Source organism: Polypterus senegalus, chromosome 9, assembly GCF_016835505.1.
Source record: "Polypterus senegalus isolate Bchr_013 chromosome 9, ASM1683550v1, whole genome shotgun sequence".
In the NCBI taxonomy this organism is placed as follows: Eukaryota; Metazoa; Chordata; class Cladistia; order Polypteriformes; family Polypteridae; genus Polypterus; species Polypterus senegalus.
In genome coordinates this window covers 133,159,626-133,179,317 of record NC_053162.1, presented here as the reverse complement: position 1 = coordinate 133,179,317, position 19,692 = coordinate 133,159,626, and the positions used below count along the sequence as shown (strand labels likewise).

Genomic DNA, 19,692 nt, shown 5'->3' with positions numbered 1-19,692 from the left:
TATTGAAGCTATTCCAAAATAAGTCTGCAGAGTCTCTGCACTGATTTTATTTTGATGGTTCAATGTACATTAGGAGACGTCTCATAATGGGTGGTCTTTTCACGTAGCTCTCCAAACTGGGTAAAAGAAAAGTGCCAATTGTTGATTGTGATTTAATGTATCTTAATTTTAAACATTTTTGGAATGTTGTACTGATTTGTATTTATGACTTTTTTTTATATAACGTAATGTGGTCTGTAAGATCAATGCAACTTAAAAGAAATAAATAAAGCACAGACATGATGAGACATGCAGCCTCCACACACACACAGTGACACAGCTCACATCTGAACCTGTTTTCCTGCATCTGAGAGTTAACAACATAACCGGCTTCTGCATTTGTAAGGCCACTGACGTTTCTAAAATATTCAGTTCCTTGTTTTATTCTGATTTTAAAAATGTCCCATTGCCATCTGAGGGATAGAACAATGAGGGCCATAAGCACGGTTTCACTTGCCTGCCTACATAGAACCTGATAAATTTAGCAGCCTCTAAATATGGATATCGGGGTACAATATGAAAATGCAAAGCAAACAGGGTGTGGAAGTAATTCAATCTGTAATTTCACCTATATATAAGGTGGATATATAAAGTTTAGCCATCCTAAGTTAATATACAGGGTACGGAAAATATTCAGACCCCCTTCAATTTTTCACTCTTTGTTATATTGCAGCCTTTTGCTAAAATCATTTAAATTTAATTTTTTTCCTCATTAATGTACACACAGCACCCCATATTGACAGACAAAAGAATTTTTGAAATTCTTTTGAGTGATGAGCAGTGCCTGGTTGTCTCCACACACTGAGGAGAGGCAAGACACATGACAGCCCGCATGGAGTTTGCTAAAAGACACCTGAAGGACTCTGAGATGGTGAGAAATGTGATTCTCTGGTTTGATGAGACCAAGAGAGAACTTTTTGGTCTTCATTCTAAGCGGTATGTGTGGAGACAACCAGGCACTGCTCATGAATTGTCCAATACAGTCCCCACAGAGAAGCATGGCGGTGGCAGCATCATGCTGTGGGGGTGTTTTTCAGCTGCAGGGACAGGATGACTGGTTGCATTCGAGGGAAAGATGAATGCAGCCAAGTACAGGGATATCCTGGACAAAAACCTTCTCCAGAGTGCTAAGGACCTCGGACTGGGCCGAAGGTTTACCTTCCAAAAAGACAATGACCCTAAGCACACAGCTAAAATAACGAAGGAGTGGCTTCACAACAACTGTGTGACTGTTCTTGAATGGCCCAGCCAGAGCCCTGACTTAAACCCAATTGAGCATCTCTGGAGAGACCTAAAAATGGCTGTCCACCAACGTGTACCATCCAACCTGACAGAACTGGATAGGATCTGCATAGAGGAATGGCAGAGGATCTCCAAATCCCAGGTGTGAAAAACTTGTTGCATCTTTCCCAAGAAGACTCATGGCTGTATTGGCTCAAAAGGGTGCTTCTACTAAATACTGAGCAAAGGATCTGAATACTTAGGACCATGTGATATTTCATTTTTCATTTTTTTAATGAATCTGCAACAATTTCAAAAATTCTTTTTTTTGTCTGTCAATATGGGGTGCTGTGTGTACATTAATGAGGAAAAAAATTAATTTAAATGATTTTAGCAAATGGCTGCAATATAACAAAGAGTGAAAAATTTGAAGGGGGTCTGAATACTTTCCGTACCCACTGTATTTTACATCTGATTAGGCTAAAACTGCAACTTTGAAGTCAATGAACATATGAGTCTAGGGAATGTGTCCGACTTTCCAGTGTGTTTGTGGTTAGAATTTCTAATGTTACTGTTAATTAACATTAATTGTTATCTTCTTGATAGTCTCACTAAGTCAGATGTATAATATATACGTCTGAAGGCAGTCATGAGAGAATTTTGCTTAAAACTGGATGGGAACAATGAGACGGCTCTTGGAGTGTCATATTTTCAAACCAATCCAGCGTGTCATGAAGATGACACTCGCAGTAGGGCCGGTGAATTCAAACTGCAAAGATCAGAGGTGTTCTTGTTAACTTGGTCTGATAGACAGCAAATTTCTCTTTTCAATAAAATGTCTAAGTTGAAAAGGCTGTTAAACATATTAGACATAGATACTTTATTAATCCGAAGGGGAAATTATATATCTATCTAGTCGTGTATACAGTGAGCACGTTTCACATGTTAAACATAACAACATGTTGCAAGCAAAAGACTTTTCTGTAACATCAGTTTATATACATTGGCATTTGAAGACATCAATGGTCGAGTGATAAACGTGAATGATATGTTGTTGTGGGTACTAATGTATTCTCTCTGTTCACTGTTACACCGATAGTTTAGGATTCAATGTGAGTTTGAAAGAATTGGCAGCTATATTCATGACAATGTGAACTGTGAAATATGCATTTGTATACTGTTTTGTCGCACCCAATCCCAACAAAATCAACAAATCTGCCGAACGATGCCAGTAAAGCACAGATAAGGCTGCACAACATCCACCTTTTGACTGCACTGCCTCAGCAAATAACTGAAGTATCTAAACTAAACTAAAGTAGCAGTTAACATTGTCTTATTGGAAATGCAAACATTTCTTGCCAGAATAGCAGCAGCATTTTAACATGTATATCTGTAGCTTGCCAAAGGGTTAATGAATCCTACATAAATTTGACAACTTGATTAGTCCAATTCGGGTTGGGCAATCTTTCCAAAAAATCATATCACAATCCCTTTAAGACAAAATCACGATCCACAGTCTGAACTGCAATCTATGTTTTCAATGTGGCATACATTTAAGAGAAAATCCTGACTCAAACTCATCAAGACCTACCGGTAAATAACACTTTATTTTAAGTATCAAACAAAGTTGAATTCAATTGTTCTGTTGTTCGCTAGCTAAGTGGAGTTAATGAACATGCCCCAAAGCTGGCAAGTAAGTGAGGAGCGAGGATCTTGGATTTGCGCAAATAAACCGGTACCACAAGCAAACTATGACATATAGCAAAGAGAGAGAAGTCACAAAATCAACCGGAATGTTCAAGCGAATTATAGAAAAAAAACCCAATCTAAATCCGTTAAGTAGTTCTCTTTTGGAAGGTGGACAGATATTGGATTTTATATACAGTATTAGTAAATCTTCAAAATAATTTGCAGTTAATGTCTCAACAGCATTCTCTGCATTTCTGGAGCTTAGTAGAGCCAGATAACTATAAGGCCGGAGTTATACTTCACGCGACGCATGCTGCAGTGGACGCTCCTGCTACACAAGCGTTGTAGCGTTTATACTTGCGCGCGTACTTTACATAAATCTGGAGGAATCCACCAGGTGGCAGTGCGAGATATTATCGCGGTGATAACATGTTCGGCTTCTCTGTGTTATGAATTGCCTAAAACACCTATTAAATTCCGATAACGCCTTACTGCAATATCTCTGAAAAGGATGTTTATTGATTAAATCCAGGGATGTATGTGTCCATTCCAGGAAGCATTGGGCACGAGTGAGAAACAGTCCCTTGATGAGGCCTCAGATCATCGCAAGGTGAATAAAAGCACACACATACACTAGCGTCATTTTAGCGGCACCAAATCGCCAAATCTGCATATCTTTGGAAGGAAACCGGAGCACACTGTGGAATACAAGCAGGAAATACCAGCAACTCCCTGCGAGACAGCAGTGCTATCGCTCCGCCACCGTGACACCCCATGTGTGTAATTATTCCCCCATGTGTGTATTTATTAAGAGTATTCATTTAAACGAAATTATATGTAAAATGTAACATACACATTTTAATGCATTTCATTATGAAAGTGATATCAAGTATAAATCTAAAGATTCTAAATGTGCAGAGAGTTGGAATATCATACATTTAATTTGTTCTGTTTGGCGATCTATTGCTGCTTTCCGCTGCTGAAGCAAAATGCCGACATACAGATGCATTCGTGGTGCTTTTATATTCAAGCGTTGCATATTTCGATCGTAATGACACGATCACGTTTAAAAGTCTCACATACCATCTTTTGTGCCATTTATTTTTTATTGTTTTACTTTACCTGCTGTCAGGTCCAAGAAGATCGTAGCGATTAAAAACTGGGATGACGTTACGACCGTCTGCTTTAATGATAAAGTAAACTACGAGGTTAAAGTGGACATTTGAGATTAAAGCCGAAATTTCCACTTTAATCACAAAATACACGCTTTCACCGTGTCCTTTATTTTTTTTCTCAGTGGCTCAAATATAACACTATACATTATGTTGCTGCTGTTAAGTTGCAAAAATGAAAAAATAAAGACATATATAAATGACGCGATACATTTTAAAAGTCTCACATACCATCTTTTGTGCTGTCTTTTTTTTTTTTTTGCAACTTCACATTGGCTACATAATGTATAGCGCTGTATTTGAGCCAAAGTGCAAAGTGCGCACATCGATCCCCGAAGGATCTTCATAGAGGCTTGCTGTCACATGTAGATAGTAAACAGAGACTCTGACGTCACGTTCCGACTTTTAGCACATTGCGCCCCCCGACTTTTTGCTGGTACTGCAACTCGCGCGCGCCGCGTTAATTTCTGAGGACCTGCTCAGAGGACGCATGAAATGAACGCTGGGAAGCGTGGCAGCCATGATGCGGGCGCGTACGTGTTCTGAGCGTGAAGTATAAATGAGCCCTAAGAATCTTCACCAAGCAGCCCTGTCTGCTTTGCTTGGGTCTACATACCTCTGTGAGTCTGCCTTTTTTGACATGAATGTCTTGAAATCAAAGTTCAGAACAAGACTGACAGATAAACATTTAAATGACGCCATAAGAGTGAACCTAAGTGGCAACACTCTGCCATACTCCTTTGTTGTTGACTCCATGTAGTGCCAGTCATCTGACTAACTAAAAAACACATCGCACATGCAACTGGACATGTGAATACTCTTGTGAAGTGAAATAGTGACATGTAGCAGAATGACAAATAATATCTGTGTATTTGGAGTTGAGATACACTAGAAAATGCATACAGTCATACAAAATGCACTTGCAGGTGAACTAAATATTTTTTGTAATGTTTAAATGCAAAATGTGAGTTGTGGACACCAACATTTTTTAAATGTTCAGGCAAAACAAGCTTATTCAGTTTGTTTGGGTTGAAATAAGCTATGAGAATAAACGTTAGAAAACATGAGTAGGTCTCGGCCATTTTCATTTTGTAAAAGTAGCTCTCTGGGGTAAAAGGGTGGAGACTGCTGCTGTAGACCATAATGCTTATGTAAACTCTGTTTGCTGCTCTTATTTCATATAGTGATGCAATAGTCAAAATAACATAAGAATATTGTAACAGACAGAAGCACTTCTCAAATGCATGTAGCTGTAGTGGTTTGTGTGTATGTGTTTGTGTTTGTGTCTCCTCTGTCATTACAACATACAAATTAATTATTAACCTTCAGTTACCTTGTGCTACTGATCTCTTGAGTGGTTAACAGAAGTTATAGCTTTTTACAGTATATCCTTTTAGCGTCAAGTCTTTTATTCAGCTTCTCTCTCTCTCTCTCTCTCTCTCTCTCTCTCTCTCTCTCTCTCTCTCTCTCTCTCTCTCTCAAACCGTTTAGTTTAGTGTGTAGACCGAACGAATTGGGGGCAGGTGTTTTAGGATGAACCCTGTGAGCATATTGGTGTATTTCACTGCTATTCACTACAAAGTTTTTAACCGGTTGGTTCCAGATGTAATGACAATGTATTTTCATTTGGGAATTATATAGGAAGGGGTTAAGCATGTGCATAGCATGTAATCAAGTTAAAAATAACTGGACAGATGTTATAGGTATACATGTAATCCTACATGTGCTGAGGGGTAAATTTAATCAGTCCAGTGTAGGATCATAGGGAGCCAGTGCTACCCAGAAGCACTGGGTGTAGGGTAAGAAGCAAATATTGCAGATAATATGTTGGCCCTTTGTAGGGCTTAACAGCACAGCCAAGAAGAAAAGTGTGTGATACATGAAATCCAGTAACAGAAGCCTATTACTAAAGTGTCATTCAGCTGTTTATTAGAGATATGTTGAAACATTGTGATCTGGTGGTATAGCAATGGGTAGTGTTCATAACATACATCTTTGGGAGCTGCGTTGATAATGGGGGGGAAAAAGGGATGGATGTTTTGTATTTCACACCACATGAAGGACTAAGCATAATTATAAAACACAAGAAAAATATCAGATTTGGCTATGTGACAGGTCAGTTTCCTTAAGGTTCATTTATGGACTCGGAACTTATTAATAAATGCTGACCAGTGAAATGTGCAGTTTTTCATACAAAAGAAGAAAGTTGCACAGAAGAAACACACAAATTCATTACATTTAATAATTATGTAACAGATTTAGTTACTTTTTGTGAATAATGAGTTACTTTTAAAAGTAATGTTCTCCAACTCTGCTATTATGTCATGTTGTTAATGAAAATTAAAAACATTACTTTTAATCAGGGAAACACCAAATTTTATGCCTGTGAAAAATTTTGAAAAAAGGCTTATTCTGTATTCACCTGAATGATTAAAAATTCCAAATTACTTGACAGAATTTGTCATGCTGTTTCCTCACCTCTCTTTTGTTGGTTATAGTTAATGCATCCAGATAGCACCTCCTTTTATATTGGGAATGAGCATTATTATTATTTTTATTTATTTATTTTTTTACACCACATCGGTGGGACATAGACACCATCTTTAGAGAACTGTAGTAGTTTGTTTACAACTAGAAACCAGTAGTAGTGACATACTGCAAGAACTTGCAGTGCTTTTACAAAAGCATTAACAAATGGACAAAGAAGGGAGATTGAGAAGGTACCATGTGGTACAGATTGAATTGGCCCACAAAGCAAAGGTATTTGAGCAAATTGAGCTTAATAAATAACGTGGATTAATTTGACTTGCCAGTTGAGGACTAGACAAAGCACCCCAACAAGCTAACTCTGCTCACATTTTGTTATGGTTCTGTCTCTCTCTATTTTCAGTTCAGTTTTTAAAAATGACCCTCTTTGAGACAAGACTTGTAGTTTTAAATTGTAAATTCAATTTTACTTTTGATTTCCCTTTCATTTTTTCAATTTAGGCCTTAAGCAATGGCACAAAAACAGATGTGCAGACAATAATTTAAAAAAGTTATTCAGTGTTCAATATTTGATCCATTGTTTTCTGAAATTTGGCTTTGGCCAACAATTTTGGCTGTTCTGTAATGATCTTGTACCCTTTTCTTGCTCCTGATCTTGGGGTCTGCAACCCATATAGGCAATTCTTATATGAGAAACTCCGCATCTGCAGACAAAGTAGTTTCACATTTATAACATGAATAAGCTTCAGTATAAAATGATTATCATGGTAATATCTAGTTTATTTATAGAAACATTTTGAACTAATACTATTTTGAGATCTGTGGTTTTTAATATTATTTGCTTCTGCCTGTTATGAGCTCAGTTTCACCCACTGCTGTATACTAGAAGTAATGTCACTCCTGAGAATGGTTAGTAGCTGGAAACCATGCCATATAAATTAGTTTCAAAATGTTAACTGTGCCTGGAGAAATTTACTGTTAACTTTCTTGTGACATTTGACCAGATAATAAGTTAGACATTTTTTTTTTGGATGCTGAATTACATGAAATAACATTGCATCCAACTGAAAATATCAAGATATATGGATTTTTTTTTAACTCCAGTAATGTACTGTTAATTTTTTTTAAAGAAGAAATGGCTTTTATAGATTAAGTGTAGAATAACATTATATAGCCAGCTAAACAGTGCAAAATATTAACCAGAGAAATGGAAGAGAGTCTTGCATTGACAAAAAATATTAATGTATCAACACTGAAAACTGATTAAGTATTGAAAGGAAATGTTTGTCACCTGTAAACAAGTGCAATTGTTTATAGAGTACTGCAGGTCCATTTTGCTTGCTAAGGCACTCTTTTATTGTTTATATTTACTATCAGGCATATTACTTTACAACTTAGTCTATGTTAACATAGTGACATTTTATATAACTGCAGAATTGTCTGGGTTTTTTAGGCTCTTTGCACTTGGGGATGTGAGAATTTTTCTTAAAGGTACAGAGTTGTGATATACAAAGGTTGATTTATGTTGCTGAATGTCTCTGTCATTCTAACAGATGATGCATCATACAATGCATTTTAACACTAAAATATTTTTATCTGTCATTCCAGCAAATGGTGCAACACAAACAGTTTTGTAATAAAATGCATTACATTTATCCTTCCAATAGATGGTGCATCACAAGCACAGATGCTGCTTTTGTGAATCTCATAACAAAAGGCAAATATGCATTGCATGGCACACTACAAACATTAATGCTAAGGTCTGCGTTGATTACTTAGATTTCAACCCATCTTAGATGATTAGCACAACTAGTATAGAATAAATTGCACAGCCTACATCAGTGTTATATTTAAGATCGTAGTTTCAAAGATAACATTGCAATTGGATAATTTAGTTTTTCAATCTAGGTTTTCTCAAAATTTTTGTCAAAATTTTGTTTTTTGACATCTAGGAAAATTTTATCTACATCAACCAAAAAGTATCTAACTGTGACTAGGCAGGATAGCATGGTTACACAGTTGTTCACCTACTGTTTGTTTTTTTAAGAATCTCATGCTGGGTCATTAAAGGGTTGCCTGCATGGAGTTGTATGTTCATGTGTCTCTCCAACATCTCCAAGGGACATACGGTGTAGGTTCATTTGTAAGTCAGAATTGTTTCAGTGTGAGTGTATGCCTTAGTGGGTCATTCTCTGTTTTAATTTGGGAAAATGGTTCAAAGGGTTCTTTAGAATAAGTGGGCAAAAATCAGAGAGAAGAGGACCGATACTTCAGTAAAATTTACTTATTCAATTATAACATACAGGGAGTGCAGAATTATTAGGCAAGTTGTATTTTTGAGGATTAATTTTAATATGGAACAAACACAGTGCTATCAGTCAATCCAAAATGTTAATAAACCTGAAACCTGAATGTTTCACAACGGAGATGTGAGTGTGAACATCATCAGGGGAATACATATGTGCGCACAATTATTAGGCAACTATTAGTGTGCAGATTTATTATGCAACTAAAGGAAAAATGAAAATTTTCCCATCTCACTTGTTTATTTTCATCTGTTATAGTGAGAATAATAAAGAAACACCTCAAAATTTACAAATAAACATCCCTGACATTTCAAAAAAAATAAATCAATCAATCAATGACCAATATAGCCACCCTTCTTTCCAATAACAGTCATAAGCCTTTCCATTCATGGAGTCTGTCAGTTTCTTGATCTGTTGACGATCAGCTTTTTGTGGAGCCGTGACTACAGCCTCCCAGACACTCTTCAGAGAGGTGTATTGTTTTTCTCCCCCGTAAATCTAGCGTTTAAGAAGTGCCCACAAGTTCTCGATGGGTTTAGGTCAGATGAGGAAGGGGGGCCATGTCATTATTCCTTCATCTTTAAGGCCTTTACTAGCTGGCCACGCAGTGGAGAACTTCGATGCAAGTGATGGAGCATTGGCCTGCATAAAAATCATGGTCTTTTTCCTGTATCACTGTTTGAAGAAAATGTCTTCGAAAAACTGGCAGTAGGTTTGGGAGTTGATTTTGAGTTCATCTTCAATGCAAAAAGGTCCAACTAGCTCATCTTTAAAAACACCAGCTCATACCAGTACCCCACCTCCACGTTGGAGTGGAGCTCTGTGCCCATTACTGATACACAGGTCCATCCATCTGGTCCATCAAGAGTCACTCTCATCTCATTGGTCCATAAAACCTTTGAAAAAAAATCTGTCTTCAGATATTTCTTGGCCCAGTTTTGATGTTTCAACTTATGTTTCTTGTTCAGTGGTGGTTGGGTTTCAGCCCTCCTTACCTTGGCCATGTCTTTGAGCACTGAACACCTTGTACTTCTGGGCACTCCAGGTAGGTTGCAGCTCTGGAATATGAAAGTACTGGAGGATAATGCGTTCCTGGTAGCTTCACGTTTTGATTCTTCTTAAATCTTTGGCAGCTAATTTGCGTCTTTTTTGTTCTCAACACGTTTCTTGCGACCCTGTTGACTATTTGCAACAAAATGTTTGGTTCTGTGATCACACACCAATATCTTAGCAATTCCAAAAGTGCTGCATCCCTCTGAAAGACTTTTTACAATTTTTGACTTTTCAGAGTCAGTTAAATCTCTTTTGGCCCATTTTGCCCGAGGAAAACTAGCTGCCTAATAATTCTGCACACCTTGATATAGGGTGTTGATCTCCTTAGGCCACACCCTCCCTCATTACACAAATACACATCACCCGACGTGCTTAAATCCAATAAGCATTCAAGTTAATACAGCTTGGAGTTGGAATATACGCATTAAAAATGATGATATGGTCAAAATACTCAACTTGCCTAATATTTGTGCACACAGTGTACAGTTAGCTGTCCTACTGGCTTACTCACACTTGTAGGAATGGCACTGGTTAATCTGTATCTGTTGTGCAAAGTTTAACGATTGTGACAGAGATGGCACCCTCTGTCTCTAACCCTAAAATGCAATTTTGCTTGTTGTGGTTTATTTAAAGCAGGGGTAGTCAACCTTTTTATACCTACCGCTCACTTTTGTATCTCTGTTAGTAGTAAAATTTTCTAACTGCCCACCGGGTTCCACAGTAATGGTGATTTTTATGAAGTAGGGAAGTAACTTTACTTTATAAAATTTACTAGCAAAATACCCGCGCTTCGCAGCGGAGAAGTAGTGTGTTAATTAGGTTATGAAAAAGAAAAGGAAACATTTTAAAAATAACGTAACATGATTATCAATGTAATTGTTTTGTCACTGTTATGAGTGTTGCGCTATATATATATATATATATATATATATATATATATATATATATATATATATATATATATATATAATATGACGGTATAACAGAACAGGTAAGTAGTACTAACAGCAGCTAAAATGTATATGGATCATCTTTCGGTAGTAGATCCCTTTTGAAAGGCGATACACGACGGCTGCGGTATAGAAATTACGTTTTCTATGTGAACGTCCACATTTCTGCCTGTGGTAATTTTTTGTTTTGTGTCCTCTGCAGTGTTAAGAGAGAGAGGCTGTATTTTGGGATAAAAGGAAAAAAGGTGTAAAGAAAGGAAACTTGCCTTTTTCTTTTACAAAGTGTAGAGAGACGTCTTCGCTGACAATATGAGTGCCTTTTGGGGAGTGTCGCGGCGGGTCTCGTGTAGACTGGAGAGACAGCCCTGCCATTAACCGGCCGGGATGGCACTGTCGCTCCTCCACTCCTGTGCGCGCGACCCTGCACTTAAACATTTTTCTCACACTTTCACTGAGTTTGTGCCAAACACTAGTGTATCCCTGACCATCTCATCTTCGTTTGCATAAGCACAGTCCTTCACCTGTGAATATTTAGCGGTAGTGTTTCTATTGGATTGCCGCTGACGGACGGCCTTATATGAACAGGCACTAAATTACAAACTCCAGCGGCAGCCTGTCTATGAACTTAATTTAAACTTTAGGTTTACACCGTGCTTTGTTTCCGAAGTAGCAGCACTCATGAATATGGTTGTATATGTCACTCGCTCGCTTCTTATTGTCTCGCTGCCTACTCAATTATATAATGCATGTTTTCTTCAGCGCTTTTTGGAGCTCTTCCTGGTTTTCTATGTACTGCTTGATTACGTGGGAGGCGTGATGATGTCACACGAAACTCCGTCCTCCACGGCTTTCGAGCTCAACTCCATTACAGTAAATGGAGAAAAACAGCTTCCAGTTATGACCATTACGCGTAGAATTTCGAAATGAAACCTGCCCAACTTTTGTATGGAAGCTGTAAGGAATGAACCTGCCAAATTTCAGCCTTCCACCCACATGGGAAGTTGGAGAATTAGTGAGTGAGTGAGTGAGTCAGTGAGGGCTTTGCCTTTTATTAGTATCGATAAAGCAGAGTTACAGCAAGTTAAAGCATATAATAATTACTTACCAAGTACTTCATGTCAAATTTTCGCTAAGTTTGGCAGAATAAATCTTTATAAAACAGCTTACTATAGTTAAATCTATCTTTTTATTTATACTTTGCATACATAGAAATTACATTAGTTAATTGAATTATTAGTGGGATCCCTGAGGCTGATGCTGGGAAACTAAATATTGAATATCCGGTTCAATTTTTGTGAGGAACAAACGAAGGTCTCCCCTTTCGGAAATATTCAGGCAGTTTCTTTTTTTGGTCATAATATGATTAACAGCACTAAATCTTGATTCCGCAAGATATGAGGTAGGGAAAGGTATCAATAAACTGAATACCATTTTCCACATATTTGGATATAAGACCGGCATTTTTTTTATTTTGCCATAGGTTTTCATACCCACCACTGTCAAATTTATGTTTACTTTCTTCATCATATCTAATTTCTAACAGTTCTTCTTGGCAAGTTGTATCAGCCTCTTCAATATTTGCGGGAAAGGGATTTTTCATCCAGTCGTATACCTTCAATTTCAAAATATCTTCAAATTGTTTTTTCATGTCCAATTTAAGTTCGTTGAGGTGGCTACTGAATCTGTCAATATCCTCTGGAGTTGCATCTTTTATAGATGATAATTGAGGAAATTCATGAAATTCTCTCCAATAGATTATGACGAAGTAGTTCAAGTTTGTCAATAAATAATAGCACAATACTTTGGCAACCTATAAGAGTTTTTATTAGCACCTTGAAGCTGCAAATTGACATTGTTAAATCTCTTGAAAATATCTGCCAAGTAAAAGGCATCATTCTTTACTGTTTTTAACTGTTGACACAGATTGGTCTCATTATTACTTTCAAAAAATTGTATGACACTATTATATAATGCTACAAATCTAGCCAATGATGTACCCTTTGACAGCCACCAAACTTCTGTGTGCAAAAGTAACTTAATAAAATCTTCATTATTGTCCTGGCAAAGCTGCCGAAACATTCTATCATTCTTTGCATTCGATTTTGATCTTGTTTACGGCTCGAATTATTATAGTTAATGATGAATGGAGACTTGTACTTAGATGTTTCCCTACAAGATGTTGTCTGTGCACCACACAATGAATACATAAAACATTTGGTACTTCCTGCTTCAAATAAGCAACAAATCCATGATAGCGACCTACAATTGATGGTGCTTCATCAGTAGCGCATGCAACAATATTATTCAAAGGAATATTATTTTTTGTAAAGTATGTTCTCACAGTATTAAATATAGATAATCCTTGTATCTGTGATGAGATTTATTGCGAATAGCATTTCTTCTCGTAATATATTCATCAAAATAGTGTACATATGATATCAAAGCATCATTATCTGCAATGGTAGATTCGTCCAATTGCATGGAAAATGAAGAGTTTTGGAGAATACTTAAGTTTGTTTTCAACATTAACTGCCATTTCATCAATTCGTCGCTTTACTGTGCTATCGCTTAGGGGCAATGTTTTTAAAATTTGAGGTATATCCTGATGCATTATTGTTGAGAGAAATTCTTTTATAGAGTGTATTACAGTTTCTCCAATATTATAGCTTTTACCACTTTTTTGCAATTAATTGTAAAATGCGATAAGTGGCAATTGATCCATCTTCGTTCATTGTACAGTATGTTGTTTCTTAAATGATGCAACGATAGTTGAACGATTTTGAATTTTTTTTTTATATATTTCCTGAAAATATTCAATGGGCTTGTCCTTGTCATTTGGATGCTTTGTAGAAAGACGTTCTCGCAATCGACTTGGCTTCATTGCTTCATTGGATAATGTTTTATGGCACAATAAACACATTGGATGTTTATTTGCAACAGATTCTATGAAACCCATCGTCAGATACAGATGCGGATTTCTTTTTTTGAGACATGGGCTCACGATATTTCACAATATTTTGTTTGAAGCTGTAAGCACGTGCTTGTTCTCAGAAATCTAACTACTTACTGACTTCAGTTTCGATTACGTAACGATTTAGCTTCACTTATGTAACGTGAACAAAACTTATGCGCTTGAAGTCTGTTGCGTGGTCACGACTTTTGGAAGGCTGCATGCTTTTCCGATCCGGTATGCGAGACGTCCTTCTCGTCTCCTGCCGTTGGTCAGGCAGGATCAGGCTTTCTGGTCACTGGACAGCACAGCGTACGTTGGATGTGGATGGTCAGTCAAGGTCAAGGGGCTGGCTATCACGATCCCGCAAGGTTTTCGTCAGACCGTAATGTTGAAAGATATGTGGATCCAACAACAGCCGTTGGGAGTCAGGATCAGGATGTAGTAATTCGTAGCTCCTCGTACGTTGAAATGATGAATGTGTTGACAGAGTAACAAATGCTGGGTACCTCTGTCGATTAGTATGTAATTGCAGCGCCATTTGGTTGCTCCGCTACCTCCCACCAGGAAAGCTGGAATGCCTACTAGTGGGAGGTAGGGACCAGGTTGACTACCACTGGTCTAAATGATTACAGGCCAGGGGTGCTGACCTCTGTAATAATGAAGACGTTTGAGCATCTCATTTTTCTTCAGTACAGTGGAACCTCGGTTCACGAACGTCTCGGCACACTTACAAATCGGTTTACGACCAAAAAGTTTGCCAAACTTTTGTCTCAGTTCACGACACACACTCGGTATACGAACTAGCCAGTTTCCCTTTTGGTTTGTACATGTTCTCAGAGAGAGAGAGAGAGATTGTTTTTGTTTTCAGATCTGTTTACAGCGATCGGTTCATAGTGGCAATGTTACTTTTCTTGGTGGTTTATTAAATTATGGATTTTTCAAATGTTCATTTTTTTTCCTTGTGCTTAAAACTCATTAAAACAAAAAAAAGTGTTTTTAGCGAGCGGTTCCAAGCACTATAGCGTGAACTATTGCAGTGCTAGTTTTCTTTGTTGTTCAAGGTTTTCTCAGTGTTATTCAATGTTTTTACATATAGTTTACTATTACACAGTTCATTCTATGGTATAATTAACTATATTTGGGCTTAAAAACAAAAAAAAATATATATTTACATACAGTTCGTACGGTCTGGAACAGATTAATTGTATTTACATACAATCCTATGGGGGAAAATTACTTCGGTTCACAACCAAATCGGTTTACGACCAGAGTTTTGGAACGAATTATGAACCAACATTCCACTGTATCTGAAATTTGTCACAAATTCTCTCCATGACCCGTTACAGTTTGCTTACCATCTGGTCAGTTGTGGATGCAGTAAACATGGCTCTCCACTACCTTTTGCTCCACTTAGACTCTGCAGCTGCTTATGCCTTGAATTTATTGCTGGATTCCAGTTGTGCACTTAACTCAATCCTACCAGAGTTTATGCTTAGAGAGCTTCTCGGTATCAATGTGGACTATGCTATATGTCTCTGGATCTTTGGGTTTCTAAGGAACACGCATCAGATAGTACAGATGGAGGAATATCAGTCATTGACCCCCCCAGGGCTGTGTTCTGTTTCATCTCCTTTCTGTACACCATTGGGTGCACCACCAGTGAACCAAGCTGTCGAACAGCTAAAGTTTACTGATAACGCCACTCTGATTGGCCTGATCACAGATGGGTATGAGGTATCTCATTGGATCAGCTGGCCAGCTGGTGCACCCTCAACAATCTGTGACCTGTAGGTGAACACCAGTGAGCCCCCAAGCCCTCCAACACATCACCACCAACACAAGTCTTGGGTTCAAATTATAAATTACTTTAGCAAATATCTTCACCAACTACTTCTTTTATAGAATACAGAAGCACACAAACATAAATCTGTTATATCCCTCTCTTTCTTCCTCTCTTTCCATTCCTCCAGGTGAGCTTCGTACACTTCCTTCCGATTCTAACTCCCTGAGGTGAGGCATCTGACCCCTTTTTTGCCACCCCTGGGAGTACTTCCAGTGTTTCAGGGTTGCCCATTGGAAGTACTTCCAAGTCAGGCAGAAGTAGGGGCAGTCTGTCTCTCTGCAGCTCCCCCTGCCAGCACTCATGGAACCCAGCAGGGCTGTCTCACAGAACTGCAATTCCCAGCATGCCCTGCAGGTATCCATGCAGGCATTGTCGCCCAAAGAAACTGCTACCTATTGTATCAGGGGAGCAAATAGTCCATATGGGTGGTCTCCTCCTGTGCCGCCATTATACAGGCCTCCCAAGCGGGTAAGGAACCGTGAACCATTCTGGCTGGAATGCTAGCCCATGCTTGGTGTCCATGATAGATCTTAACCTGAATTCCCTGAAAACAGTAAAAAATTTTATGGATTTTTAGGAGCACTCTTCACCTTCTCCCTTAATTAGCAATGATGTCACTGTCAACAGGGTGAAATCATTTAAATTTCTTAGCACTACTATCACTCAGTCTGGGATGAAAATATAAGTGATTTTATCAAAAAAGCTCACCAAAGAATGTCCCCCCCCCTTCATCAACTTAAAACTTTAACCTGTCCCAGTGAGTTATGGTACAGCTTTATAAGGAAAGTATCATTACTTTATCCATAATAGTCTGGTATAGCAATGCATCTGCTAAATTGAATCATAAACTTCAGCATGATATTCAGACAGCAGAAATGATTGTAGGCCTGAAATTGGACTTTACTGTGGTTTTGTATACATCATAGATCTGGAAATGAGCTGGAAATATAATTGAAGACTACACTCACCAGGGGCCTCATGCATAATGCCGTGCGTAGAATTCGCACTGTAACATGACGTAAGCACAAAAGCCGAAATGTGCTTATGCACAGAAAATTCCAGATGCAGGAATCTGTGCATACTCCAACTTCCGCGTTCCCCGGCTCCATAAATCCCAATCAGCGTGAAAACTAACACATGTGCACGTGCCTTCTGTCCCGCCCCGTCTCCTCCCAGAATTATGCCTCTTTGAATATGCAAATCAATATAAATAGACCTTAAGCTCAGCGTTCTGTGAAAAGGCAATGGCAAAAGCAAGAGGGAAAATATAAGAATTTCAGGGAATACCAAGTGGAGGCAAAGAAAAACGTACTATTTGTTGGTTTACACAGTGGTACAATAAACAAAAGGAAGTTGATCGAGTGACATAGCGTGTTGGAGAAACAAGCTGAAGTTCACAAAGTCGCACAGTGCCCAAAATAAAGAAGTTGTCACATATCAAAGTCGCCATGAAAAGGCGACACATAGCCCACTGAGTGTCATATGGAGGCTTATTAGGGTACAGTGAGAAAAAAAGGCACAGAGTAGGAAAAAAGCACGAAATGTTAACTTTAATCACGTAGTTTTTGTCATTAAAGTAGAACATAAACTTCATCTTAAAATCGTTTAATTTACTAGTTTCTCAAATCCCATCGTAACTAAAGTAGCACATTTAAAATGCTTTGTTTTGTATTTGATCTTCAATGTGCTGTATGTGTGTGAATCACTATGTGCTTCTGTTCTTTCTCTTTCTCCAACAGGACACAGAATCCATTACATTCGTGATATTAATTAAAATACTGAGATGTATACGTGATATCTTTTTCATGATGATAGGAGTTAAAGCATGTTATTAAACAGGGGAACACGGTGGGTGATGAAATTATTGTAGCAGTACTGTTTCTTTCAAATGTACTATCCTCCAATTCCTGTCCTTACTTTTCTTTCTCCAAATACCCAATCGCCACACAATCAGCTCTGTAGTAGACATTAAGCCATCTGTAAGCTTACAACGATCATTCTTCAAAACTTTTAAGGAATATTGAAATATCTTCATAGTACGTGTTTAATTATTCTATCTGTCTATCCTTCCAGTGTTGCGCCATGCTCAGCAAATATACAGCGCGAGGCAGTAACAATGCGTGAACTAGCTAGCGCTACGGCACGGTGTCCTCACATGTTTAAATATTAACATTACAGATTATTTAAAGTTATATCTGTATAATATAATCAACATATTTTGCTGCATTTCCTCTTAAAAATGATATCGTCATCATATGTAAATGCATGCTTTATAAAGTGGCGCAGGTTGTGCAATATTATAACTGTAGTGCAGGTTTACAGTGGGGTGATTGTACTTATAAGTACAAACAGTTCTACAAGGAGCAATCGATTGAGTGCATTTATAGTTCTTGGGATGAAACTGTTTCTGAACCGCGAGGTCCGTACAGGAAAGGCTTTGAAACGTTTTGTTAACGTTACATTAATTACAATCAGATGCATTACACTAATAAACAATATGCGGTTAGTTTCTGTGTATTTATAAAGCCGCGTCAGGAATGTGGTTCTAACAAATAAAGGGTAACCACACAGGAACAGTAGCACTGCTTTGACGCTGGGTGCCGCGAGTCTGCAAAACCGAGCGGAGAACTTGCGTACGACGGGGTATGAGGTACCGTGGAAAAGTGCGTGGCTTTATGCCAAGTGTAGGTTTTATACATCGAGATTTGAACATGGAAACGTTCTTGTGCAACATTTCTGTGCGTACACACCGTTTTATACATGAGGCCCCAGGGCAAGCATCTCTATTGTTTATGACCATTGAGGAAGCGTTACCAGTCACTAAAGGCAAGAATTTGTAGACATAGAAACAGTTGCTGTAGTCACTATAGTTAAACACAGTGCCTGATTCATTAATAGGCTCAGCCAGTAAGAATGGGATAAACTGCCCAAATCCAGGTGTGCAAAGCTTGTGGACATTTCCCCCAAGAAATGGTAAAACTAATTGCTGATAAAGGGGCTTCTACAAAGACCTAAAAAAGGGTCTGAATACTTATATGAAGAGAGATTTCTGTTTTTTATCTTTAATAATTTTGTGTCTTATGTATTGAATGACTGGGACAGGTACAAGGTGTGGACTGATGACGGCACAGGAGATAATTATACTACACAGGATCACTATAAGAGTGAAATGCTTAAGCCCTTCACCTATGGATCTGCATGCGAGTTGATGGCTGCCGCTGAATTTTTTCGGTTGTCGCTTTCAAGTGTACCGAAATGGCCAAATATTTTACACCTTTCGACGACCGCCAATGCCTCTTAAACATCTTAGATTCACAGGTGATGATTTCAGTAATGGACACTTTGATGTTTATGAATGTTTAAACTCTCAAAAGCTGGATGTGAAGTTATCAATGAAACCGGTTGTATACTTACAACACTTGACAGATGCCGAATGTCTCTTAAACACAAGTCTTACAAATACTGTTGTAATTGAAGCAAACCATGAAACTCAAACCGATTATGACAGCAGCAATCCAAGCTGTGAGATTTGAAACAAGATTACTGTTCACATGGCCAACTGTACGTTGCATGCTCAAGAGTAAGCTCAGCGCACAGCTTGGTCATATTACAACTGGAGGGCCGAACTCACAATGTGGTATACAAAGAGATCCTTAACAAATTATCGGTATATTTTCCCTCAGTTTAAAAAGTTAAAATTTTCTTCTTAATAAAAATTTGAAGGCAGTGCTTCACATTTTGCTAGTAGTAAACTAAATGTAAAAACATTGAATAACACTGAGAAAACCTTGAACAAGCCCGCGCGTGCGTCTGTGTGCGTCTCTCTCTCTCTCGCGCGCGCGCATGTCTGTATGCAACTCTCTCTCGCCCGCGCGCATGTCTGTGTGCGTCTCTCTCTCTCGCCCGCGCGCATGTCTGTGTGCGTCTCTCTCTCTCTCTCTCTCTCGCGCGCGCCCGTGCGCATGTCTGTGTGCGTCTC

General features: G+C 38.3%; 1 protein-coding gene across 2 annotated transcripts in view; it reads left to right on the top strand.

Moving 5' to 3' along the window:
• The window catches only part of LOC120535822, a 65,216-nt gene that overhangs the window by 30,684 nt on the left and 14,840 nt on the right, over positions 1-19,692 (top strand). The gene's annotated exons all lie outside the window — the stretch shown is intronic.